This window comes from Gracilinanus agilis, chromosome 1 (assembly GCF_016433145.1).
Source record: "Gracilinanus agilis isolate LMUSP501 chromosome 1, AgileGrace, whole genome shotgun sequence".
In the NCBI taxonomy this organism is placed as follows: domain Eukaryota; kingdom Metazoa; phylum Chordata; class Mammalia; order Didelphimorphia; family Didelphidae; genus Gracilinanus; species Gracilinanus agilis.
In genome coordinates this window covers 72,219,633-72,246,796 of record NC_058130.1, presented here as the reverse complement: position 1 = coordinate 72,246,796, position 27,164 = coordinate 72,219,633, and positions in this window count along the sequence as shown.

The window sequence follows — 27,164 nt, the reverse complement described above, 5'->3', positions numbered from 1 at the left end:
GATCTCTTATGAAATGAAGTCTTGAGTATTTCTTTCAATGAGTTATACTATGTAGATCTTTGGATTGCTGCCAGTCTTATAGAACGTTGTGATGAAGTTAAGAAGTGGCATAGTCAGAATTTGAACCTAGATCTGATTTCATTTCCAAATATTTTTGTCTTCAACTTGTAAAAATGTCTTATATACTAACTCTAAAAAACGTCTCTATATAGGACAACTGGCAAAATGCATAAAATAAACCATGAGCTTAATTTTATCCTTAACCAAAAAATGATTTATATATTCATTAACATAAAAATGTAATGTCATACTTTAATGAGTACTCACAAGATAATAATTTAACAGACTACTCTTTTTAACTCAAGAAAAAATATGTTTTAACCTTCTTTCTAAACAAAGGACAAATGTTTTGATATATTAGTATAATTTCTAGATTCATAAGAGACTCATTCAGTAATGAAGCCATTTCAAAGAAGTAATTTTTCACTGAATTTATAGTCTCTCCAAGATTTTAACAATAGGACTCATGAGCATTAATGCTAGTGTTTCTAAAATAAAGCAAGATCTCTAGAAAGAAATTAATTTAATTTTGGAAGGAAAATAAAAATCAGGTTATTATTCACAAAGCAATTACTTTTCTAGATTTTAATCCCAGGAACTCCTCTCTACTATCATGTATTTTTTCCCTATGGGAATTAGCATTCCAGTCTCCTAAGAATAAGTAAAAGTTAAATGGAAATATGGTCACAGAATGACCTATTTAGAGTTGGAGAGGACTTCAATAACGATCTCATTCAAGTTAGTCATTTTACATACAAAAAAGGAAGCCCCAAAGAGGCTAACTGACCATATCATTCAGGTAACAGTTGGTAGAAATAGGAACAAAATAATATCCAAGAATTTACATTTCTTTTCATAAAGCAAACTTTTATAAAATGGCAAATCATTTAGCACATTTTTAAGAAGCGCCCTAAAGTTATCCAATCCTTTGTGAGTCGACAGAAATTTCTAGGAATCCTTAAGAATAGCAATTAGAAACAAATTAACCAAACGAAAATGCCTCCAAAACTCTGAGTGGATAAAGCCAGGTTGGGCTAAATTCCACAGTTAAGGAAGTAGAAATAAGTGAATAAAAGGACTTAGAATGAGATGAGACTAGAAGCAAGGAGATAATTTAGGAAGTTAGTCTAATAGGCTGGGTGATAAAAAAATAATGGTATATCCTAGGAAGGTGATCCAGGGAATCAAAAAAATTACCATGAGAGAATATCAACATAATTCAACATCGCATAAGATAGAAAAATGAAGGAAAGGAAGCGATCAAGAAAAAAGTGTAAGTTTTTTGTTTTAACTTGGCAGACTGGAAGATTGCTCATTGCTAATTGATAAATAAGGTAGATAAAGGAAAGAGTAAGGTTTTGGGGGAAAATAATATTTTGTTCACACTTTTTCAACATTTTGTAGATAAGATGCCATATGGGGCTGAATATACACAGCAAAGAGTCAGAGGTGTGACTCTCAAAAGAGAAATCAAGCTAGATAGAAATATAAACTTTATCTTACTCAGTGTTGGGCAAGCTATGGCCCATGGGCGAGATGCAGCCCCCTGAATTGTTCTATCTGGCTGCAGGACATTATTCCAGATCTGAGGAATACAATGAGTAGGACACAATACAATGAAACTTCGAAAGAGTTGCATTAGAAACAGACTGACAGATGAGCATTTTCTTTCTTTTGGCCCCCCTCTTTAAAAAGTTTTCCCATCACTGACCTAAACAATTTGTAGTTTATACTTTAACTTAACAGATGGGAAGAAAAGGCACTCAATAAAGAACATGAAAATAGAAAGTTTTAGGTATCAGTCTGCCACTCATGGTGGGATATTGACCAACGATCTTTAAGACACTTAATAACTATACAAATCCAGGGAAATCAGAGAATTTCTCTCAGTTTCAGTTTTCTTTTCTGTAAAATGAAGATTAGAAATAGTATTGTCTGTCTTCCAAAAGCAAAAGAAGTAAGCAACAGCAAAAAAAGCTCTTGACCTGGAAAATTTCTATGGAAAAAGGAGAAAAATACAGAAGCAACAGCAGAGAATGACAAACAAGCAAACACATCCAAACTTTCCAAAAAACAAAACAAAAAAATAAGGAAATTGCTCAAAAACTTTGGAAAAACTCAAAAAGGAATAAATTCAAGAATCAAATAAGAAAGATGAAAAATGGGAAGAAAAGTGGGGAAAAGAAAAATAAAAGTTTAAAAGACAAAAATGCCCAAATAGAAAAAGAGGCCCATTAATCAAATGAAGTAATAAGCATATTAGAGACCAGAAATGACCAGCTGGAAGCCATGAAAAGCAGGGTAGACCAAACTGAAAAGGAAAATCAAAATATTATAGCTTAAAAGTGGTCTTTAAAGACTTGAATTAGACAAATAGAAGGTAATGATCTCAAGAGACAACAAGAATTAATAAAGCAAAATCAAAAGAATGAAAAAATAGAAGGAAACAAGAAATATCTCATTGAAAAAAACAACTGACCTAGAAAACAGATTCAGGAGAGACAATTTGAGAATTATTGGACTACCTAAAAGCCTGGAACAACAATGACAAAAAAAAAAGTCTGGCCATCATATTATAAGAAATTATCAAAGAAAACCGCCCAGATATTCTTGAACAAAAGAGCAAAATAAATATTGACAGAATCTATTTTTCACCCACTACAATAAATCAACAAAAGAGAACTCCCAGGAAAGTTATAGCCAAATTCAAGAGCCTCCAGGCCAAGTTAAAAATACTGCAAACAGAGGGCAGCTGGGTAGCTCAGTGGATTGAGAGCCAGGCCTAGAGACAGGAGGTCCTACGTTCAAATCTGGCCTCAGACACTTCCCAGTTGTGTGACCCTGGGCAAGTCACTGGACCCCCATTGCCTACCCTTACCACCCTTTTGCCTTGGAGTCAATACACAGTATTGACTCCAAGATGGAAGGTAAGGGTTTAAAAAAATTACTGCAAACAGACAGAAAGAAATAATTCAGTTTTTAAGAAGTCACAGTCAAGATTACACAAAATTTCCACACTAAAGGACCACTGTAAGTGTTTAAATTAATGATTTGGCTAAATATATGAAAATAATAAATCTTTATATATATATATACATATATATATATATGTATATATATATATATGTGTGTGTGTGTGTGTGTGTGTGTGTGTGTGTGTGTGAAATTCAAAAGGGTAGAAAAGACATTAACCTATCTAACTAAATATTGCTTTAGTTCAGGACTTGTTAACCTTCAATCAGAATTAAACTATTTCCAGAAGATAGGAAGGGCAAACCAACTATCCACTCACACAAGGCAATGACTGGAGCTGAAGGTGACTCCTGAGGCCTACTTTCTTCTTTGAGCCAACATTCTTCTTGAAGCCAACTTCCTTTTTGGATTGACTCTCTTCTTAGAGTTCACTCTCTATTTCTTGGAGTGACTCTCTTCTTGGAGTTCACTCTCTACTAGCCTCCTTCACTAGACTGCCTGCTTTTATGGTGGTTTCCTGTCCCTGCCACTTTTTATGGGGCCACTCATAGTTTTCAAATAGTCTGAGTTGTCACCTTTTGATTCACACCTCACTGAGTGTGTGAATTCTTCTTCTAACCTAGCATCAAGTAAGGTGTGAAATCACTACATGGTTTTCAAGCTTCTTCCACCTAGTTCAAGCTTGTGTTGATTCAAAGTTATTGCCAACCAAAGTTAACTCCAACAAGGCAAAGAAAACAAAGGATTCCCTTTTCACAAGTGTGACCTCAAAGAGAACCAAGAATTCCCTTTTATACCACAAGGCTTGGAATATGATATTCAGGAAGGCAAGAAAACTGGGTCTACAACCAACAATCACCGACCCATTATAAGTGACTAGACATTTAATAAAATGGAAGATTTCCAAGCATTCCTATGGAAAAGAAGAGATCTAAACAGAAAATGTGATGTCCAAATACAAAATTCAAGAGAACCATAAAAAGGTAAATAATAAAGAGGAGAAAATTGTAAGGGCTTTAATAAGGTCCAATTGATTATATTCCTATATGAAAAAAGGTATCTGTAACTCTTAAATATTGTTTTCATTGTCATAGTTGATAGAAGAAATATACATAGGCTGATATTAAACTGTCTAAGATGATATGCAAAAAAAATTGGCGAGGGAACAAAAAAAGAGAATGGTACTAAGAGAAACTTGAAGGAAAAGGTAAAATAGGACAAATTATACACCATAAAAAGGCACAAGACAACAAAGTCAATACTACTGTTGTAAAATCCAACCCCCCAAAATATGAATTGCTCTGAATCTCAAAAAGAATTAAAAGAGAAGCTCAAAAAGTATTTTAAAATGAAAAGTGGTATGATAAAAATTGGGGGAAAAATGAGCGTGGCAAAAAAATTATAAAAAAAGTAGTCAACACAGGTAAAGAAATCAAAAGTATCAATAAGCACATGAGAAAGTGTTCCAAATCTCTAATAATTAGAGAAATGCAAATCAAAACAACTCTGAGGTATCACCTCATACCTAGCAGATTGGCTAAAATGAAAGAAGGGGTGAATAATGAATGTTGGAGGGGATGTGGCAAAATTGGGACATTAACGCATTGCTGGTGGAGCTGTGAACTGATCCAGCCATTCTGGCTAGCAATTTGGAACCATGCTTAAAGGGCTATAAAAGAATGCCTGCCCTTTGATCCAGCCATACCATTGCTGGGTTTGTACCCCAAAGAGATCATAGATAAACAGACTTGTAGGAAAATATTCATAGCTGTGCTTTTTGTGGTGGCAACAAACTGGAAAAGGAGGGTATGTCCTTCAATTGGGGAATGGCTGAACAAACTGTGGTATATGCGGGTGATGGAATATTATTGTGCTAAAAGGAATAATAAACTGGAGGAGTTCCAGGCGAACTGGAGAGACCTCCAGGAACTGATGATGCAGACCGATAGGAGCAGAGCCAGAAGAACATTGTACACAGAGACTGATATACTGTTGTAAAATTGAATGTAATGGACTTCTGTACCAGCAGCAATACAATGACCCAGTACAATTCTGAGGGATCTATGGTAAAGAACGCTGCCCACATTCAGAGGAAGGACTGCAGGAGAGGAAACATATAAGAAAAACAACTGCTTGAACGCATGGGTTGGGGTGGGCATGATTGAGGGTGTGGACTCGAAACTACCACACCAATGCAACTACCAACAATTTGGAAATAAGTCTTGATCAAGGACACATGACAAAACTAGTGGAAATGTGCATTGGCCATGGGTGGGGGGAGTACAGGGTGTGAAGGGGAAAGTAGGAGCATGAATCATGTAACTATGTTAAAAATGAATATTAATAAATGTTTAAATTTTAAAAAAAGTTGTCAACAGCTTGGTAAAAAGATAAAAAAATGCTAAAGAAATTAATACCTCAAAAAGCAGAATAGGACAACTTGTAAAAGAGACACAAAAATCCAAGGAATAGAAGATCTTTTTAAAAAGCAGAATTGGCCAAATGGAAAAGGTAAATAAAAATGCATAGCAAAGAACTAGTTGAAAGGCAGAATTGTTCATATAGGTAATAAAGAGGAAAAGAACTCTTCAAAAAATGAAATTGGCCAAATGGAAAAGGAGATATAAAAACTCACTAAAGAAAATCTTATCTTAAAATTTAGAAATGACCAGGTGGATGATAAATTTCTCCATACAATATGAAGAAACAATAAGAATCAAAAGAAGAAAAATATAGAAAATGTGACATACCTCATTTGAAAAGCAACTGAGAAGGAGCAAAGTCAAATGGAGGCTTAGAAGCAGCAAGTGAATTCCTCTGCGAAAACCCTTCCACACTAATCAAAAACAAAGTTCTTCAATTGGGACAGAAAAACAAACCCAACAGCAAGACAGAGTTGTGGAACCCACCTGCTTTATTTAACTTCAAAGATACTCAGAGAAGGTTACATTCTCAGGTTTAAGGAAAAGAAAGAAGTAAGGTCCAAGTGCCCCTTCCCCACCTACTCTGCTGAGACTTGGTTCATTGGTGGGATCTCAAGGTGAGGGCTCCAACAAAGACAGAGTACCTTGCTACCACAACTATGTAAAACTCAGGGCTCTGACCACAACAGGCAATGAGTTAGCTGGAGGAGAAAAGCAGAGAAGAGGGCAGGCAGGTTGCAGCCTTCAGCCACCACACCTCCATCTTAGGCCTCTACATCTGAATGTTTTGGCCCTAGGGCACATTCAGCTGTGCAGATAAGCTGAACTGGCTTAATCCTGTTTATTAATAATGCAGAGAAAAAGTTTCTAGAGGGCAGAAATGTTCAGTCTCACAGAGCTAGCAAAAAAAAAAAAAAAGAACAAGGGTACAAAATAGAAATTCAAACTCAACAAGACAGAGCCACAGGTCTCTTCTACTCGAGCCAACCTGAAAGGTACACACATAAAAGTTGAATTCTCAGGAATAAGGGAAAGATGCAAATCCTCTCCTATAAGGAATTAAAATTAAAGGTTTGACTAAATTATTTGAAAATTATAAAAAATATGGTGGTTGCTGATTTAAAATATTACAGCTCAAGTCAAAATGACTTCCAATAGTTTTTATTTACAAAATAGGTGGAAAGAATGAAAGTTGAAAAAAAGAGGCTGGGGAAGATATTTAGCCTATCACATTCATCATTGATCTGGTGTTCAACTCAGCCCTGCATGACTTGTTAACCCTCAACCAGAATTAATCTCTCTCCAGAAGTCAGGAAAGGAAAACCAGCTATTCCCTCACCCAAGTTCCCTCCAAGAGACAATTCGAGCTGAAGAGGATGACCTGTCAAGAACAACTCCTGACTTATAGCCCCAGAAATTCAGGGCTTTTATAGTGACCTCTTGTCCATTCCCCTTTTCACAGGTGCCAATCACAGCTTTCAAATTGTCTAGCACTGACCAAGTTGGCAGTGTCTTGCAGAATCCACTTCTCATCCTCTAGAGGAGTAAACTCTTATGAAAAGGATTCAAGATTTTCTGACTGATTAAATTGTTACCCACTTTAGTAAAGAACTTGTGAGCACTGTTACTTAGAGTCTGGTGAGGTAGTAAGTAAGGGTACTAAAAGAAAGTCTGATTCACACTTCATATCTGGAAAGGTACTAAGTAGGGTTACTTAAGTTAGTGTTAACCAAGTCTTAATTCAAAATAAATAAAGAATATAAAGAATTCCCTTTCACACTCCCCCACTTATGGCACTTAGACCCACATAAAGTATCTGGCTGACTGGAATTCCAGGGCAAAATGCTAAAATTGAAAAGGAGTACCTTAGAACTACCAAGGGAAACTCAGGGCTCTGACTGAGTGACTGGCAGGGAGGCAGCTTGCAGATAGGAGGACAGAGGATGAATGAAGGTAACTACCTTCAGCCTCCACACCTTTACCTTCACCTTCATCCTCTGCTGGCAGCTGGAGAAGATCTGGCCTCTCAGCACATTAATACAACATACTAATCTGGTTAATGAGCAAAGCAGAGAAGAAGCCCCTTCAAAGCCCAAAAGCCCAAACTCACAGATCCAGCAAATAAACAGAGAAGCAATAATATAGCCAATGATGAGGGTGGAGGGATGTGAAGAAGGAAAAAATATGAGTGAGTAACAGAAAAAGAGAAAATAAATTACAATCAATAGCGTCTATCTGGGTAATGAACAAAGAACAAATGGAAGAGAGGAGGACCAAGGAACACGAAGCAAAAACTCAGGAATTTCACCAAATTGGACTCAGGCTCTCAAAAAACTCAAAGCACAATTAAAAAAGAACAATTAAGAGAGGTTAAAGAAAATTGGGAAAAGAGCATATAAAGCAAAATAGGTCATCTGGAAATAGAGGCTCATAAACTAAAACAAGAAAATAGTGTTTTAAAAGCCAGAATTGACCAGCTTCAAAACAAAGCAAAAAAAGTAAAAGATAAAACAATGACCTACAAAGAAAAATAGATCAAAAGGAAAAGGAAGATCAAAAAGTCAGGGATTAAATTCAGTCTTTAAAAATTAGAATCAAACTATTAAAAGTGAATGACTTCACAAGGCAGCAAAAGTCTATAAAACCAAATAAAAGAATGAAAAAAAGTTGAGGAAAATATGAAACACTTCATTGATAAAACAACTGTCATGGAAAATAGATCTAGGAGAGACAATTTAATAATTATTGGACTACCTGAAAATCAAGACCAAAGAAAAAGCCTCTACATCATTCTACAGGAAATTATTCATGAAAACTTCCCTGATATTCTTGATTAAGAGGGTAAAGTAGAGATTTAAAGAATTCTCAGATCACCTCCTATATTAAATTCTCAATTTTCAATGCCCATGGAATGTTGTAGCCAAGTTCAAGAACTTCCAGACTCAAAGAAAAGATACTACAAACTGCTAAAAAGAAACAATTCAGATATCATGGAGCCACAATCAGAATTACAGAGGATCTGGCTGCATTCACACTGAAGGAACAGAAGTCACGGAATATGATATTCTGAAAGCAAAGGGAACTGGTCCTACAACCAAGAATCAACTTCCCAGCAAAATTGACTATATTCTTTCAGGGGAAAATATGGTCATTTAATAAAATAGAAGATTTCCAAGCATTCTTGAAGAAAAGGCAAGATTTAAACAGAAGTTTTAATGCTCAAATAGAGAACTCGAGAATTACCAAAAGGTAATTAAGAATGAAAAAAAAAAATAAAGGGACCAAATAAGTTCAAATGACTTGCATTCCTATATGAAAAGTTGAAATTCGTAACTCTTAAAAATTGTAATTATCTTTCAGGGGTAGGGCCAAGATAGAGGAATAACAAGGGCAGCACTTCCTTGTCAACACAAAAATCCTCTCTGACCAAGAGGAAAATATCATCACAAAACAAATATAGGAGTGAAAGAACCAAAAAAAGACAGAATAATTAAACAATCCCATCTCAGAAAAAGAAATTGAACAAGCCATCAAGGAACTTCTTAAGAAAAAAATCCTAAGAAAAAATGGATTCACAGGTAAATTCTATCAAACATTGGAAGAAAAACTAATTCCCAAACTAATACAAATATTTGATAAAATAAGCTAAAAAGGAGTTTTACCAGATTCATTTTCTGATTCAAATATGGTACTTATTTCAAAGCCAGGCAGGCCAAAATTGGAAAAACAAAACAAAACAAAAGTACAGACTAATCTCCTTAATGAATATAGATGCAAAAATCTTAAATAAAAAACTTGCAAAAACACTATAGCAAGTTTTCATGAGGATTATTCACTATGACCAGGTGGGATTTATACCTGGAATGTAAGGATGGTTTAATATTAGGAAAACCATCCACATAAGTAACCATGTCAATAAATAAAAAAAAAAAAAAACAGAAATCACACGATTATCTCAATGGATACAGAAAAACCTTTGACACAATACAATGCACATTCCTACTGAAAACATTAAAAAATATAGGAATATATGGGACTTTACTAAAAATAATAAACAGTATATATTTAAAACCACCAGCAAGCATCTTCTGAAACGGATTAATTAGGAAACATCCCAGAAAGATCAGGAATGAAGCAAGGATGCCCATTATCACCTCTATTATTTAAAATGGTTCTAAAAATGATAGACATAGCAATAGGAGAAGAAAAAGGAATTGAAGGGATTAAAGTGCGTAATGAGGAAACTAAACTATTACTCTTTGTAGATGATATGATTGTCTACTTAGGGAATCCTAGAAAATCAAATAAAAAGCTAATGGAAATAATCAGCAACTTTAGCAAAGTTGCAGAATACAAAATAAAACCACATAAATAATCAACATATCTATAAATTCCCAACATAACTCAGCAGCAAAAGTTAAAAAGAGAGAATCCATTTAAAATCATTCAAGACAGTGGGCAGCTGGGTAGCTCAGTGGATTGAGAGCCAGGCCTAGAGACAGGAGGTCCTAGGTTCAAATCTGGCCTCAGACACTTCCCAGCTGTATGACCTTGGGCAAGTCACTTGACCCCCATTGCCTACCCTTACCACTCTTCCACCAAGGAACTAATACACAGAAGTTAAGGGTTTAAAAATATTAAAAAAATAAAAATAAAAAAATATCATTCAAGACAGTATGAAATATTTAGGAATCTATTTGCCAAGACAAACACAGGAATTATATGAACACAACTATAAAACACTTTCCACATAATTAAAACTAGACATAAATAATTGGATAAATATTAATTGCTAATGGGTAGGATGAGCTAATATAATAAAAATGATAATCCTACCCAAATTAATTTACTTAGTAATTTCAATAGCTATCAAACTACCAGAAAATTTTTATAGAACGAGAAAAAATTATAACAAAGTTCATTTGGAAGAACAAAAAATCAAGGATATCCAGGAAAATAATGAAAAAAATATGAAGGTTGGGGGCCTAGTGGTACCAGATCTTAAACTGTACTATAAAGCAGTGGTTTTCAAACCAATATGGTAATGGCTAAGAGATAGAAACTAGGATCAGTGGAATAGACTTGGAGAAAATGTCCTCAGCAAGATAGTGTATGATAAATCCAAAGATCTCAGGTTTGGGGACAAGAACCCACTATTTGACAAAAACTGCTTGGAAAATTGGAAAATGGTATGGGAAAGATTAGGTGTAGATCAACATCTCACACCCTATACCAAGATAAATTCAGAATGCGTGAATGACAAATATAAAAAAGGAAACTATAAGTAAATTAGGTGAACACAGAATAGTATATCTGTCAGAGCTGTATAATTAGAAATCTTGTACCCTTGGACTTTAACTCCCAACATTCCTTTCCCTACGTCCCCATGTTTGCATCTTCACATGTTGTTTATAAGTTTGCAGTAAGCTGTGCTCTTTTTCTCTTTTTTTTTCCCATGTGCATGGCTGGGTGATCTGGCTTTACTCAGGCTTTTACTCTAGCTTTTTAAATTTTCTTTTTCTTCAAGTTATTATTAATTAATCTTGTTAGATATAACATTTGGAAATATTGTATATTAATTTTAAATCTTATTGATCTATGGGAAAGGAAAGAATTTAAGACAAAGCAAAAGATATAGAATATTACAAAATGTAAAATGAATAATTTTGATTACATTAAATTTAAAAGTTTTTGTACAAACAAAACCAATGCAACCAAAATTAGAAGGGAAGCAACAAATTGGGAAAAAAATTTAATACAAAAATCTCTGACAAAGTTTTAAATACTCAAATTTATAAGGAGCTAAATCAGTTGTATGAAAAATCAAGACATCCCCCAATTGATAAATGGGCAAGGGACATGAATAGGCAGTTTTCAGAAAAGAAAACAAAGGAAAAAAAGAAATCAAAACAAAAAAGAAAACGAAGAAATCAAACCTATCTATAAGCACATGAAAAAGTGTTCTAAATCTCTTATAATCAGAGAAATGCAAATCAAAACAACTCTGAGGTACCACCTCACAACTATCAGATTGGCAGCAAAAGAAAGTAATAAATGTTGGAGGGGGTGTGGCAAAATTGAGATGCTGATGTATTGCTGATGGAGATGTGAATTGGTCTAACCATTCTGGATGGCAATTTGTAACTATGCCCAAAGGGCTTTAAAATTGTCTACCCTTTGATACAGTCATACAACTGGTGGGTTTGTACCCCAAAGAGATAATAGGTTAAAAGACTTGTACAAAAATATTTATAGTCACATTCTTTGTGGTGGCAAAAAATTGAAAACTGAGGGGCTGCCCTTTCATTGGGGAATGGCTAAACAAGTATATGTTGGTGATGGAATACTATTGTGCTTAAAGGAATAATAAACTGGAAAGACCTCCAGGAATTGTTGCAGAGAAAAAGGAGCAGAACCAGGAGAACATTTTACACAAAGATGGATACACTGTGGAAAGATAGAATATAATGGACTTCTCTACTAGCAGCAATGGAATGATCCAGGAAAATTCTGAGGTGCTTATGAGAAAGAACGCGATCTACATCCAGAGAAAGAACTGTGGAAGTAGAAACTCAGAAGAAAATGATATGATTGATCACATCATTAAGTGGGGATATGATTGGGGATTTTGACTTTAAATGATCATTCTATTAAAAATAATAATATGGAAACAGGTTTTAAAAAATGATACATCTATTACCCAGTGGAATTTCTCATCAGGTCAGGGAGGGGGCACAGAAAAGGGGAGGGAAAGAACATGAATCTCATAACAATGAAAAATATTCTTAATTAATTAATTAAAAGAAAAAAGCAATTAACCTTGGACATAAATCCTGGAGAGATAATAAATTTATTATTGGGCTACATGAAACCCATAGCAATAAAAGAGCTTAGATATCATTTTTCAAGAAATTATGAAGGAAAATTGACCTGGTATTCATGAACTGGAGGGTAAAAAAAGAAAAAAATAGCATTACAAGCCATAAATTAATAATTTTACCTATATTAAATTTAAAAGGTTTTGTACAACAAAACCAAGTAACCAATATTTAGAAAGGAAACAACAAAGGAATGTGTTTATAATATTTTTTCTGATAAAGATCTTATTTCTCAAATATATAGTGAACTGAGTCAAGTTTATAAGAAAACAAGTAATTCCTCAATTGAAAAATTGTAAAAGTATATGAAGAAGCAGTTTTAAATGAAGAAATCTGAGCTATCAATAATCATATTTTTAAAAGTCCTCTAATTTTTCCTTGATTAGGGAAATGCAAATTAAAACTATTTTGAGATACTACATCATACCTATAAGATCAGTCAATATTACATAAAGGAAAATGTTAAATGTTGGAAAGAATATGAAAAATTTGGGCATTAATGCATTGCTAGTGGAGATATGAACTGATCCAACCATTGTGGAGGGAAATTTGGAACTTTGCCCAAGGGCTATGCATATCTGGGATTGCCACTACTAGATGTGAATCCTAAAGAGATTTTTGAAAAAGGAGAAAATGACCTACTTGTACAAAAATATTTATAGCTGCTCCTTTTGTGGTGGCAAAGAATTGGAAATTGAAGGGATGTCCATCATTTGGGGAAAGGTTGAACAAATTATGGGAAATGATGGTGATGGAATGCTAATTTGCTGGAAAAAATTGATGAACTTGTGATTTCAGAATGAGTTGGAAAGACCTACATGAACATCTGATGCAGAGTGAAATAGCAGAACCAGGAAAACATAGTACATAATAACAGCAATATAGTGGAATGATCAAAGGCTTAGCTACTCTCAGCCATACTGTCCAGTCAATTCTGGGGGATTTATGACAAGGAATTATATACACCTCCAGAGAAAGACTGTGGGAATCTGAATCTAGAACAAAACAGAAATGTTTTATTTTCTTTTTTAAGATTTTTATGTTCAAGTTTCCTTCCACAAAAGGATTAATATGGAAAATTGTTTACATGGTTACAGAAATAAAATCTGTATTAGAGTTTACTAATCAATGGCAGGGTGGGGGTGAGGAGGGCAGGAAGGGAAAAAAGGAAGAAATTTAAGACTCATTATTCATTAAAATTTTTGGAAATTATTTTTACATGTAATTGAGGAATATTTTATATATGTGCATACATGTATATATATACATATATGCAGATAAAAAAGGAAGAAAAAATAATGAACCATTAGAAGTTTATAGTTATGACCTTGTCCATTTTGAGGTCCTGGAACCAGTGATTTTGCTCAATTCAAATTCAATTGTCTTACCAGTCAAATTTTCTAGGCATATATGCATTTCTTCCTAGAGTAAGAAGCTTACACTTTTATATACACATCTGAGATTTCACTAATGCGAATTCTCTTAATTACATAGATCAACAGGCTCCCAAATTTATTATTCTGTGATCAAAAATAAAAACACATCAACATATCTTTTCTGGTGCTGAACCTCTCCAGAATTAGTTTGGATAATGCATACAAATAATCCCTTAACAAAGTCAGTTTCTTGCTGAAAGCTTTCCAAGTTGTTAGGACTTGCCAGAGCTTCAGGGAAACCAGGATCAACTTTGGCCATGGTGAAGGCTTTAGAAAATGAAAATATTATCACAATGTCAAACTTATTTGATTTTTTTCAAAAACCTCACTAGCTAAGATTTGGAATTTGTATCCTGCTGATCATTGTTTGTGGATTACCTAAACAATTTGCTTCTTTCTGCCTCACATATTATTTAGATACTCCCTGATGTTAAGAAGCATCAAAATGAGTCTGCAAACTAGGTTGAGTAATACACTGTGCTTAAAGGCAATGAATAGTATAGCAGTGATGAAAGTCCAGGAAAAACCTTAGTGGATAATCTGAATTCATGACCTTTAGCACAAGTAATTACCTGAGAGAATACCCCATTTTTCCTCTCATTTATTCTTATTTATTATTTCAAATTATGCATAGTAACAGAAGGAGATGTTTGGCTATTTAATAGAGAACCCAACCACATTTACTGAAGTAGCTGGAAGCAGGACAAGCATTAACATTTTTTTTTGTATTATCTGGAAATTGACAGATATCCCAATCCTCCAACTATTCCTCTTATTGTTTGGCTAATTCAACTCATCTCTCATGAGTTTCTGAATAAAGACAGAAATATACAAAATGGGCTGAATAGAGTCCATAAATTAGGAAGCCAACTTATTCCATCACATTTCAAAGAGCTTTATCAGCCTAACAGTCATTTACTTTCTGAATTAATGCCCATCATTTGGCTCTGGAATACTAGAATGTGGGGGTGGTAATGGCCATTTATGAATGTCATCAGAGTCCAATGATTGTTTTGATTTCTTTTTAGAAGTGGGAATGGCAAATGGGCAGCATATAAGAATATCTGAGTAATAGGTGCCTCACTAGCTATAACTCTCATGCAGAAATACATTCTGACTTGATGGACAGAAACAATATTTCTTATTTCAGACAACTAGTAGTCATACTTCAGCATATCACCTATGGAATGTGTGAAAAGTTGACAGGCAAGGTATAGGTATCATTAAAGTACTGTAATTCTCAGGGCACCTCATTATCCCATGTAGCTTCCCATTTTTCTTGAAGAAACCCCAGTAATTTGCTCAACAATGCTCCCTAAATATTTTCCCTCAAGACTAACACCTTTATTAGTTCTTTCTACCATGCTGCTTATGCTCCTGGAAGACAAACAGTCTGTCCTCTATTCTACTTCACACTCTTTTCTATCTCATTTTAGTGCCTGGAATAAGCACATACAATTTTTCTTTAGTCGTGTGGAGTATCTATGTGTATCTGTGTGTGTGTGTGTGTGTGTGTGTGTGTGTGTGTGTGTGTGTGTGTNAACTCAAAATGACAAATCCTACCCATAGCCATTAAAGGCTGTCAGAATTTGAATGAAGATGCAAGCATATCATTTTAACTCAATTTTATTCATGATGCTTTCTTATATGTGTGATATATGTCTTCTTTCACTATAAGGATCATATGGAAATATATTTTGCATGACAGTACTGGCAAGAAAAAAAAGTTATATTAATGTTGAGAGAAGGGAATGACATACCTGTTCTAGTGGCAGTGATTTTATTTATTTGATGGTGCCTGTGGAGCTAAAAATATACATGGGAATATTAGAGGTTAGTAATAGTGTGGGTTGTAATAAGGGTTTAATATGCAAAAAGGAAAAAAAAAGAATAAAGCACACAAAACTTTAAGCATACACAAAAAAAGATCGCATTATTTTATTATAGGCATTTAGGTTCATTATTCTGGCACTATCATCACATTCATTTTCCCTCACTCTCCTTTTCTTTTCCTTTTTAAAAAATATAAACCCTTACCTTCCATCTTGGAGTCAATCCTGTGTATTGGCTCCAAGGCAGAAGAGTGGAAAGGGCTAGGCAGTGGGGGTCAAGTGACTTGCCCAGGGTCACACAGCTGGGAAGTGTCTGAGGCCATATTTGAACCCAGGACCTCCCATTTCTAGGCCTGGATCTCAATCCACTGAGCCACCCAGCTGCCCCCTCCTTCAGTATATATTTCAACTCATTTGTCAAATCCTGCCACTTCTACATTCACAATATCTATCTGACCCATTTTCTTTACCCACATTGCTTACACTTTGGTACAAGCTCTCAAATCTCAGCTCATTTTATCCAAATTGTGTCTTAATTGGCCTTACTGTCTCAATTCTCACATTATCTCACCTCATTCTACATATTGCTGCCAAAGTTCTTTTCTTCAAATGAACATCTGGCCATGATACTTCCTATTCAACAAATTCCACAGACTATTTATGATTTTTATGCTAAAATATAAACAGCATTTCCCCCCAAGATTTTGAGTTTGGAAAGGGTGAAAAAGGAGGGAGGACGACTTAGAAAGAATTCTTTGAGGAAGTAAGAGGCAATGGAATCAGAGTGCAGTAGAAGGATTAGGTAAAACAAAAATTAGGGCCAACTCAAGGAAAAAGGAGAAAGGGAAACACTACTGAGAAATATTGAAGAGATAAAAATAAGCATTATTTCATATAACCTGTTTTTTTAGGGAAATTGGAAAGTAAATAATCTTCCATATCCAAATATCAAGAGAGAAAGGAAAAATATTAGACCAATCATTCTGTAATAAATGTGTAAAAACTGAAGCAAGCTTGTGATTTTGGAAAAACTGTCATTAGAATGTTGGAGGAAGAGGAGCCAAGTTGACTGTGCCTCTGCTCTTCCTCCCAATCAAGTCTCCCTCTAATAGAAACCAAGGGTAGATCTGATCTTGAAGGCACTTGGTTGTTTTATCAGGAACAACAAGGCAAAGGGGATGAAGGCAGGGTATCAGCAGGAAAAGGGGGTGCAGGTAATCCGTATGCATAATGGTCTTTCATTTTGGCAGGTACTCACCAATGCCTCTGACCTGAAGGTGAGACAAGGTGTCCCCCAATCAAACCTTCGTCTTCCTGAACCCCACTAATAATATTCCTATAATCTATGTTTACTATAAGTCCAAGGAGGATACTGTTGAGCAAAGCCCAAAGCAAATGGGGTTCAGGGATCAACTCCCCAAAGGAAGTTCAGTAACCCCAAACCCAGTTGAACTCTGTTGATGTTATGTATGGCAGTTGGGAAGACAAGATGTCACAGGTACAAGTCTCCTATACAAAGTCAGGAAAAAGTCACCGGCCAATTAAGGGGATCACAGAGCCAGCCCTCACCACCTTTTCTCTCCAGCTCCAAACCCCAAAAGCCCTTGGTCAGGGTTTTCTTTCCCAGAAGTCTCTTCTCTTGGAACAGCCACTTGGCTCCTCTTCCTCCAACATTCTAATGACAGTTTTTCCAAAATCACAAGCTTGCCTCAATTTTTACAAAGGACTGATATAAACTGACAAGAAATAATGTATATACCAGCCATAATGCTCCAATTGCTGTTATGTGTCATGATTTTGCATTGGTTGAAATCAGGCCAGTTTTGTCAACTTTTCAAGTGTTTTTCAGACCTGCAGTATTAACAAAGAAATCTGCTGGTGGTAGAAAGAAGAGAAAATAATTTCTGGATAAAGATTCATTAGTCAGGGTGATTAAAGACTTTACATATCTCAAATTGGAAGAGACTTTAGGAATATTGTCATCCAAAACTTCATATTTCGAGTTAAAGAAACCGTGTATGAGTATATGCCTAAATTCATGGAGGTAGTGAGTAGAAGAACTGAAACAGAAATTTAGTCCCCTTGAATTCATGTCCTTTTCTCTTTCTACTATAATACTGCCTACTTTTTAAAGATGAGGGATACTCAAATAGTTGTTAATCAGATAATAAAGTGGCAAATAATAGAGTGAAGACAGGATATATGTCAACAAGTGCATTCAAAATAATGGAAAGTTATAGAGAGTGAAGTGACTAAAGACCATTTGTTACAGAAGAAAAAGGAAGATTTGTTTTGAGTGAAAGATTGAGAAAGAAAAAAAGAGCTGTCAGGTTGAAATTTAAAAATGTCATTCTTGAAGGTAGTTACATTATGAAAGTAGGCAAAAAATTTGACATCTGGTATAACTGAGTAGTATAAAATGTAATCACATTGCTATTCAACTTAAATGGGTTGGAGAGATCGTTAAAGTTAAGCATGCCAAGGAATTGTATGGTTAAGATAACACAAGATTGTTTTAAAAGTATTGATACTCCCAAAGAATGATGGAAGTTAAGACTATAGAAATGAAGAACATGGATAAGGTACTAAAGTATTTGGGAAAGTTAGGGAAATAAATTTGAAGTAGGAAGATAACAACAGCAACAGAATGAGAAGAGAAGGGTATGAATAGGTAATATTTTTTTTTTGGTAGAGGAATGGTTGTAATAGAATAATTAGAAATAACAAGACCACAGTGGGCAGAGCACTGGACCTATAGTCAGGAAGACTAATCTTCCTGAGATAAAATCTGGTTTCAAACCTTTTCTAATCATGTGACTCAGGGAAAGTCACTTAATTTAATTTTTCCCAGTTTCCTCATCTGTAAAATAAGCTTCTGAAAGAAATGGCAAAGAGTTCTGTGTTGGAGCCAAGTTGGTGGAGTAATCCAGAGAAGCTCTGTGCCACCATGAGAATCCTCTCCAACCAAGATTAAAATATCCTCACAAAATTAATACAGGAGTGAAAGAACTAATAAGGAGACAGAATGAAACAACTTTCAAGAAAAGAAAAACCTAAAAGGTAGGCAAATAACATCTGGGGCACTGCAGAGAGAGGAGACCAAAGCCAGCAAGGAGCTGCAGTAAGGAGGGAAGAGCAAGTCAAGAGCAAGTACACCACCCCGGCCCACATCTGCTGTCCAAGGTTTGGGAATTTATGTCCAAGTCAACATCAGGAGCCTGAGATTCTGCCTGGGCAAATAGTGAAATTTCAAACCTATGGAGAAGTCCAGAGCCTCAGCCCAGGGAATTCTAGTATGGGCTTGGGATAAGGACTCCCTAAGTTTGTCTTATCCCGCACCCCATTTTTGCATAGATGTGTTGCAAGATTTACAGGGCATGGAAGATAAAAGGTGTGGGGCAGAGATCTCTCTCTGTCTCTGTCTCTCTGTCTTTCTGTCTCTTTCTGTCTCTCTGTCTCTCTGTCTCTCTCTGTCTCTCTCTGTCTCTCTCTCTGTCTGTCTCTGTCTCTGTCTCTGTCTCTGTCTCTGTCTCTGTCTCTGTCTCTCTCTCTCTCTCTCTGGCTTTGTGGGCTAATTAGCCTATTGGGCTTCAGATTTTGCCTTAGGGTATTTTTTCTAGACAGGTGAGATTTTCTGTCCCCTTCCTAAATTCCCATTTTTCCCCTATGTCTCCAATTTTTTTAATTTTTTTTTTAATTTTAAACCCTTAACTTCTGTGTATTGACTTATAGGTGGAAGAGTGGTAAGAGTAGGCAATGGGGGTCAAGTGACTTGCCCAGGGTCACACAGCTGGGAAGTGTCTGAGGTCGGATTTGAACCTAGGACCTCCAGTCTCTAGACCTGACTCTCAATCCACTGAGCTACGCAGCTGCCTCCACCCATGTCTCCAATTTTGATTAAAATTACATCGCTGAGAGCAATTGACAGACACCTGACTTGAGGGTTGATTTTATAACAGCTATCACAATATTTTATTAACATTACATTTAATAATTTTACTTTCATTTATTACTGTGCTGAATGATTACATGTACGCTGAAAATTCAGTCTTGAAAAATCTTAGAGGTAACTGTTGCTATTTACCACAAATCTCATTTGGGACATGAATTCCCCCTACAGTACATAAAAAAAGTGACCTTTAGTTCTTGCCAGAAAAGAAAAACGGGGGGAAAAGTGAGCTGAGAGAACTGACTCTATATAACTCTTAGGAATATATGTGACAGTTGTAGGAATTTAGAAACATAAAGTGTTTGATTGTTTATAGGTGCCTTAATTGCCCACTTTGGATGAAAAACTTACTTTGGATATGAGAGAATATTGCAGTTTTTCTCTTTGTGGTTTAACAATTGGTTTCTAAAGTAGATATAGTTTTGTTGTTTATACCATCTCGCCCATATGCAAATGGGATGTGTTGTTTCCTGCCAAATTTTTTTCTTTCATTTTTTTTTTAGTTCCACAATAAAAATACAAAGAAAAATTATTCCAGAGATACAATATTTAAATAGCAATTGTATTCTAGTGTTTTGGGGACTTTTGAGATTTAATTTATGTACTTGCTGGTTATATGATTTACCAGATATTCAGAATACGTTAATGTCCCTTTCAAACCAAATTGGACAACATTCTAAGGCCAGTGTTAGCAAGTAAAATACTTTTGCAGATTCCATAATTCTATAATTTAAGACAAACATTATGGCTGCCCTTCCTTTCTCTGTATCTGACCTCTGGATTGCACTTATTTTCTACTCTTCTGCTTTTGCCACATCTGGCCTTGTTGATCTGGCTTATGATGATAATCTCTGGATTCCAATGTTTTGGGTTTCAGGCTCACCCTCTCTCGTGGACTCAACTTCCTTAGTTACCTCTGCCCCTGGAACCCTCTCTTTGATATTTTTTGATTCTCCAGGATATGATCTGTTTCAAAGGCAATATATCCTCTGATATATCTTTAGCTACTGCTCTAAGCAACTTACTTATCTCCAGTAAAGTTCCTGATTTACTTTGGTGAGAGATGATGCCAAATGAATGATTTGTCATGTTCAAATCAATAACGCTTGTGCATAGTTATCTCATATTGTCATGAAAATCCATTTACAATGAGCCAATTTAATAAATTGAAACAGACATTTCACTTGGATAATTCTTTTACCAAGGAATGAGTAAATTAGAGTTTTATTTTAACAAAGGTTCAAAGTCAATGTTAACTAGGAAAAAAACATAAAGGTTTATTCCTATTACACAGAAGTCCTTTTTATCTAATAAAAATATGCTATTTCCACATTTTATTCCCTTCCCATTTTGAATGAATAGTCTTAGAAACTTAAAGTTGGTAAAAATCTTGGAAGCTATCCAGTTAACTTCATATCATATACATTGCAATATATACATGATAATTTTCTTATCCCTAAAGAAATAGAGCTTGTTTATAAAGAGACAAATATTTTCAGACAGCCCTAATTATTAAAAAATAAATTTACCTTTTTGAAAATTCTATCAATTAATCTTATATCCATCATGAGACTATCATAATGAAAATTTTAGTGGAAATAACTGAAGAATATTGAATTTAATGTCAAAAGACTTGGCTTATAGCCTTGCCTCTGACAGTAGCTGAGCGAATTTGGGAAAATGCCTAGGATTCTCCTTATATACCTCAATTGAAAGGGTTGGGTTGGATAACGTGTATAACAAAATTGAATCTCTAAACATTCCTTTATGAGGAAGTAACAAGGTGTGGTGGATGGAGCCTAGGTCATGGAATCAGGGACTGTATTTCAGTTGAGCCCCAGACATTTACTAGCTGTTACCCTGGGCAATCCACTTCATCTTGATTTACTCCAATTTCCTCAACTATAAAATTATGGTACCAATAATAATTATCTTCCAGTTTTGCAGTATCAAAGGTGATATTTGTAGAGTACTTAAGACAGTGCCTTATACAGTAAGTGCTTAATAAATGCTTCTTTCCTTTCTTTTTCCCCTCCTTCCATCTTTCCTTCTTTCTTTCGTTCCCATATCACTTCATAGAGGTGACTAAAAAATGTAGTCACTGTCCTCTAAAATCTTGCTAATCCTTTGACTTCATTCTGTTTAAGGAGGAATTGAAACAAATTGAGCTGTTCAACCTGAAGAAAAGAAGATTTGGAGGAAACATTGTATTTAAAGAAAAGTCCTGTGTTAGGGAAATTAGACTTATTCTCCTTGGCCCATGAAAGCAAAGATGGAATCCATAGGTCAGAATTGAAGGGTGGCTATCAATCAATCAACAAGTATTTACTAAATTCTTAATCTGTGTCAGATACTAGCAATATAAAAGTGAGAAAAGAATTGTTTATTCTCAGAAACAGTTTTCTAAATTTTGCCTGGATATTGTCTGATGGTTCAACAATGATAAATCATGTCTCAGACCAGCAACATCAGAGGGATCTATTTTATTTTGAAAAAGTTACTCTGCATTATATTTTTATAATCATCTTTTCGTTCAGTAACAATATTTGAGAAATCGTATTTGGTCCAAACAAAAGGTCAGATTATCCTCAAAATATCTTACAACCAACCCCCACTCTCAGAATCTTAAGCAATGATAATGATAAGAGTATCATGAAGCTTCAAACATATATAGTAAGATCAGATTCATTTTCACCAAAAATAAATTAATAATAACTTCACTAACATTTATTAGGTGTTGAAAAGCAGTAGCTCACAGCAAAATTTGGATCTCAGGGGATTTGGTCATTGTCAGAGTTAAAAAGATTCAGGAAATGCTCAACAATAACCAGGAGAAATGAAGCTGTCACTGTCAAACGTGTTTTTGACAAAACACATTTATTCTTGCCACACTGACAAGACTTGTTTATATTCAATATCATGATTCAACTATGTAAGTAATACATCTATTCACTGTGAAGACAAGAGTTTTCATTCATTTCCAATACAAGAAGTTGGTATCAATGACAAAAGAATAGCTTTGAAATTCCCAGGTGTTATTTATGTCCATTCATAAAAATTTTTAAAAAGACAAAGATACCATACTTATTGTACTAACAATGGTCCAAATATATAACTTGGATAAGGAGCTAAATCCTATGCAGTGATTTCTAAAGAATAATTAGAAATTAATAACCAACATCCTTAGACATATACCTATGGGAAGAATATATTATAAGAAGTATATCCATTTTAAACTGAAAGCAAATTTAAATATTCTTATAATAAACCCCAACCAGAATATATGGACTACATGCGTGGAAGTATCATGATAGAAACTTATTCCTTACTTTTTAATCACTGAGATAAAATAGTAAATTTCTCCTGGAGAAAATTCATTTGACTTTCAAAAACTCGTATCAATGAAGAGATTTATTTTTAAATCACCAGATAGTATTCAAATTGCATGTGAAATTTTACTACCTTACACACATAAAAACATGGCTTTTAGGAAATGGTAACTGAAAATAAAAAGAAAATCTAGGTTATATTTTCAATATAAGCATAATACATTTTTATATAGAATGTTAAAGTTTATAAAACACTTTCCTCACAATATCTGGAGGAAAGAGGTACAATTATTATCCCTGTTTTATCAGTAAAGAACCTGAGTCTCAAAGAAGCAAAATTAACCATAATCACAAAACTGGTAAATGTTATTACCAAGAATTTATCTCTTATTTATTGAATCAAAATTCAACAGCAAACAACTTAAGTACCAGCACATTTGTTAGAGAAACTCAGGGCAAAATAAAGAATATCAGACTTAATCGTTACTTACATTGGTGTGTTAAGAACAAATGATTTATTCTACCTATCTCCATCAGCTTAAAAATGCTTAAAATGCTAACAAAAAAGATAATTCTTGCCCTCAATGAGCTTTCATTTTCACCAGAGAATAAAACATATACTGAATATAAAACTGGCTCATGAGTGCCCATTCTAATGAGAATGAAATAAAAGAGCCTTTGCCACATTAGTGGTGAGTTCAAGATTCTTTTGAATAGGTGGCTGTTCCTCCTGTCAAGAAAATGCATAGTTTTCTTTAATACAGACTAAAAGAATTATGAATGATACTTTTAAAAGCAGCATGTCTGATATTTGAAGAATATGAGAATCTTCCACATAACCAGACATATTTTCCTTCAATCATGTAGAATCTTCATTATATACCCTTGAAAGATACTTTAAAAAATAAGATATTAAGCAACATAGCAATTTAGACAGGTTTCTATAAACCAGATTTCATTTAATATCAACATATTCATTTTACATTAATGAAGAATACACTGTATATAGAGGCAATTGCCAACTAGGCAATATCTAGTTTCAAAGCAACCTGTGATACTTATTAATTTTGTACTGCCAAGAAATTCTCTTAAGTTCTTTCTACAGGTCAGCTTCATTGCTCACCTGGCTTCACCCCACCTGACTTCTCCATTATACCCCCAAATCAAGTAGTCAGCCTCCATTTCTTTTACCATCCAACTGAGTATTATCTGTCACCACTATATTATAATTTCTGGGAGGGCACAGTCTTCCTTTTTAATGTTTTTTTCTAGTGCTAAGAATAATAAATGGGACATAATAGGGATATAGAAGGAAATAACTAGTATATATGTGTGTGTGTGTGTGTGTGTATATATATATATATATATATCAATGGAATAGAGTAGGGGATAAATATAGGAATTTTCTTAAGAGAAGATGCTTTCCATATCTTTGTGTGTATAAAAAGTACTTCTAAAGGGTTTGAGAAAGAAACAAAGTTAAATATGACCTTGTCTTTGCCCTCATAGAAATAAAATACTAGTAGTGGAGATAAGGCAGGACTATAAATAATTCTATTGTATCCTAGAATGTAGTATTCAGGAGATATTGAAACCAAGCTTTATGTAAATCCATATACAGAAAGATAGTTATCAGGAGAAGTAACCAGGGTATAAGGAAAAGAACAGTGGAGTAGGAATATGGTTTCTACATTTTATGCCTCTTTATTCTACTTATTATCTCTGTGACCTTTGGAAAAGCATTAAAAATTTTGACTCTCAGTTTTCAAAACAATAAAATGAGAAGAATGTACCTGATAATACCCAATCTTTCATCCAGTTCTATAATTGTTTAATGTATGACAGAGATTGTTAAATTATGGCCAAACAGACAAAAATTAGCTCACTACCTTAAAAACAAAAGCAAAAAAAATCCAGCACTACAGACATAGAAAAGAAATTGTTTCAATACAATAAAATAATCATTTATTAGCACATACTCTGCCATGCATTGTACTAAGCACCATGGATTTGGAATGTGGGCCATAATTCTCCAACCTTTTTCTTTGGCATTGGTCTGGGATTTTAAGGATGAAGAAAATTCTAAGAAGGAGTTGAGATTGAGGGTATTCCATTTTTAGGGGATGACACAAAAAGATGGATTGGAAGAGTGGAGGCAAAAACATAGAGGGCACAAAGATAATCTATGTGAAGTATCTGCAACAATGGGTTAAAGAAACCTTATTGCTATTCACCAATAACCTATATTAAAATTTTAGGCTTATTAGTAATAAGAATACATTTTAAATGTTAACTTTAGCAACTAGAAAAGAAAAAGAAGTTGAAGAAATTAAAGCAGGCAATAAGGACATGAAAATATCACTCTTTGCAGATGATATTATGGTGTACTTAGAGAATTATAGAAAATCAACTAAAATTAGTTGAAATAATAACTTGAACAAAGTTGCAGAATATAAAATTAAACAACAAAATCATCAGTATTTCTATATATTTCCAACAAAAATTAGTACTAAGTTAGAAAGATAAACTCCATTTAAAATCACTCTAGATCAGGGGTCAGCAACCTTTTTGGCCATGAGAGCCATAAACGCCACATTTTTCAAAATGTAATTTCGTGAGAGTGGTAAGTGCTCACAGTATGCACTCTGGTAATGGTGTGCGCTCCTGTAACAGTGCCTGAAAAAAAAATTGACTTTATGACTCCTGCAGAAAGAGCCACATCTGGCCCTCAAAAGAGCCAGATATGGCTCGAGAGCCATACGTTGCCGACCCCTGCTCTAGATAATGTAAAATTCTTGGGAATCTATTTGCGAAGACAAACACAGGAATTACATGAACACAATCACAAAACACTTTTCACACAAATAAAATTAGATCTAAACAATTAGAAAATACATTAGTTGCTCATAGGTAGGCTGAGCTAATAAAATAAAAATGATAATCCTACCAAAATCAATTTACTTATTCAGTGTCATATCAAACTATCAAAAACATTTTTTTAGAATTAGAAAAAATAACAAAATTCACCTGGAAGAATGAAAAGTAAAGAATATCAAGGGAACTGATGAACAAAAATATGAAGGATGGGGACCTAGCAGTACCAGATCTTAAACTGTACTATAAAGCAGTGGTCATCAACACAATATAGTTCTAGATCAATGGAATATAGTAGGGGTAAATGACCTCAGCAAGCTAGTGTTTGATAAACCCAAAGATCCCAGCTTTTGGAACAAGAACTCACTATTTGCCAAAAACTGCTGAGAAAATTAGGAAACAATGTGGTCAAAAATTAAGTTTAGCGGCTTCCGGGTTAAGATGGCGGCAGAGTAAGAAGCAGCTCTTAACCTCTCCTGACCAAAACACACAAAACTCCTCAAGGGGACATAAAAACAAGTCCAGACGAACGGAGGAACCCCACAACAGGGCACAGCGTGGAAGGTACGTGGAATCGAGACATTTCCAGGCTAAAAAGGGCTCGCACTCACTCAATCGCGGGCTGAGCAACCGCCCCACCCCCACCCCCTCCACACTCACCTATAGCTCCGAACCCAGCAAAAAGAAATAGAGCAAGTTTGGGGCACCCATCGAGTCATCGGCAGCTCCGGGACCTGTTCCTGAGAGCAGCAAGACTTAGGACCCCATTAAGTCAAGAACGCACGCGAAATCTGAGCGTGCGGGAGCAGAGAGTGGACGCTGGGAGCAGAGCGCCGGCTGAGCAGAGGCGTGGGTGCTGGCTGAGCAGAGGCGTGGGTGGAGGCAGACACAGCCAGGAACTAAAGCCTAAGTGGGGAACCAGTGCAGACAGGTATACGACTGTGGAAGCAGCACCCTGAGACTTGTAAAGGAACCTCCAGCAGAGGATCAAGCAAGGGGGTCCACGAGGGGGCTTGACCTTGGAAAAAACCAGAACTCAGACCTCAGGAGCCAATAGATCGTGGACAGACACTGAGCACGAGGATAAATCTGAGAAGCTGCTGGGGTAACGATGGCTACTCAGTCTCAGGAAGTTCAGAAGAGAAAGAATAACAACAAGAAAAAGAAGTCTTTAACACTCGACAGCTTTTACACAGAGAAAATCCAGACAACCGAGCAAACAGAGGAGGAGAACAAACAACCATCCAGACCCTCCCCAAATAAGGAAAACTCCTCACAAGCTATGGAAGAGTTCAAATCTGAGATTTTGAGGAAAATGGAAGAGATCTGGCAAGAAAATAACAGTTTAAAAGGTAGAATCTTGCAACTGGAAAGCGAGGCTCAGAAACCAAATGAACTGATAAGCAAATT